The following is a 2,170-nucleotide window of genomic DNA, read 5'->3' as shown; positions in this document are numbered from 1 at the left end:
CTGACCATAAAGCCATAAAAGTAGAAATCAACAATAGAAAAGGCAAGGAAAAAGAATCAAACACATGAAAACTCAACAACACCTTGCTCAAAAACTACTGGGTTATAGAAGAAATTAAGGATGGAATAAAGAAATTCATAGAATCAAACGAGAATGAAAACACATCCTACCAGAACCTTTGGGACACAGCAAAAGCAGTGCACAGAGGTCAGTTTATAGCAAAAAATGCACACATCCAAAAACAAGACATGGCCATAACCAAAACATTAACCCTACAACTGGAACAAGTAGAAAGAGAGCAGCAAAAGAAGCCCTCAGGAGCCAGAAGAAAGGAAATAATAAGAATTAGAGCAGAATGAAATGAAATAGAGAATAGAAAAACAATTGAAAGAGTTAACAAGACCAAAAGCTGGTTCTTTGAAAAAGATCAACTAAACTGATAAACCACTGGCCAAACTGACAAAACAAAAACAGGAGAGGATGCAGATAACCCATATAAGAAATGAGATGGGTGATATCACAACAGACCCAACTGAAATTAAAAGAATCATAACCGAATACTATGAAAAATTGTACTCTAACAAATTTGAAAACCTAGAGGAAATGGACAAATTTCTAGAAACTCACTATCTACCTGAACTAACACAAACAGAGGTAGAACAACTAAATAAACCCGTAACAAATGAAGAGATTGAAAAGGTAATTAAAAAGCTTCCAACAACAACAAAAAGCCCTGGCCCGATGGCTTCACTGGAGAATTCCACCAAACTTTCAGAGAAGAGTTAACATCACTTCTACTAAAGGTATTTCAGAGCACAGAAGAGGATGGAATACTCCCAAACTTTTCTATGAAGCCAGCAATACCCTGATAACAAAACCAGGTAAAGACACCGCAAAAAAAGAAAATTACAGACCAATATCCCTCATGAATATTGAAGCAAAAATCCTCAACAAAATTCTAGCCAATAGAAGTCAGCAACATATCAAAAAAGTAATTAACCATGATCAAGTGGGATTTATACCATGTATGCAGGGATGGTTCAACATTAGGAAAACAATCAATGTAATCCATCACATAAATAAAACAAAAGACAAGAACCACATGATCTTATCAATCAATGCAGAAAAGGCATTTGACAAGTTTCAACACCATTCATAATAAAAACTCTCAATAAAATAGGAATAGAAGGGAAATTCCTCAATATAATTAAGGGCATGTATGCAAAGCCAACAGCCAACACCATCCTAAATGGAGAGATTTGAAAGCAATCCCCTTGAGAACGGGAACCAGACAAGGATGCCTTCTATCACCACTCTTATTCACCATTGTGCTGGAGGTCTTAGCAAGAGCAATTAGGCTAAAAAAGAAATAAAGGGCATCCAAATTGGTAGGGAAGAAGTCAAAGTATCTCTATCTGCTGGTGATACGATCTTATACACAGAAAACCCCAAAAAATCCACAAGAAAACTACTGGAACTAATAGAAGACTTCAGCAAAGTTTTAGGATACAAGATAAACATACAAAAATCAGTTGGATTCCTTTACACCAACAAAGAGAACCTCGAAGAGGAAATCACCAAATCAATACCATTTACATAACCACCAAGAAGATAAAATACTTAGGAATAAATTTAACCAGAGACGTAAAAGATCTATACAATGAAAACTACAAGACACTACTGCAAGAAACCAGAAGAGACCTGCATAAGTGGAAAAACATACCTTGCTCATGGATAGGTAGACTCAACATAGGGAAAATGTCAAATCTACCCAAAGCTATCTACAGATATAAAGCAACCCCGATCCAAATTCCACCGGCATTTTTTAATGAGATAGAGAAACCAATCACCAACTTCATATGGAAAGGGAAGAAGCCCCAAATAAGTAAAGCATCACTTAAGAAGGAGAAAAATGTAGGAAGCCTCACACTAACTGATTTTAGAAACTATTATACGGCCACGGTAGTCAAAACAGCCTGGTACTGGTACAACAACAGATACATAGACCAATGGAACAGAGTTGAGAATCCACATATAAGCTCATCCACCTATGAGCAGCTGATATTTGACAAAGGCCCAAAGCCCCTTAATTGGGGAAAAGACAGTCTCTTTAACAAATGGTGCTGGCATAACTGGATATCCATCTGCAAAAAACTGAAACAAGACCCAT

Source organism: Trichechus manatus, unplaced genomic scaffold (assembly GCF_000243295.1).
Source record: "Trichechus manatus latirostris isolate Lorelei unplaced genomic scaffold, TriManLat1.0 scaffold00135, whole genome shotgun sequence".
In the NCBI taxonomy this organism is placed as follows: Eukaryota; Metazoa; Chordata; class Mammalia; order Sirenia; family Trichechidae; genus Trichechus; species Trichechus manatus.
The sequence above is the reverse complement of the archived record's forward strand: the minus strand, read 5'-3'. Positions refer to the sequence as shown.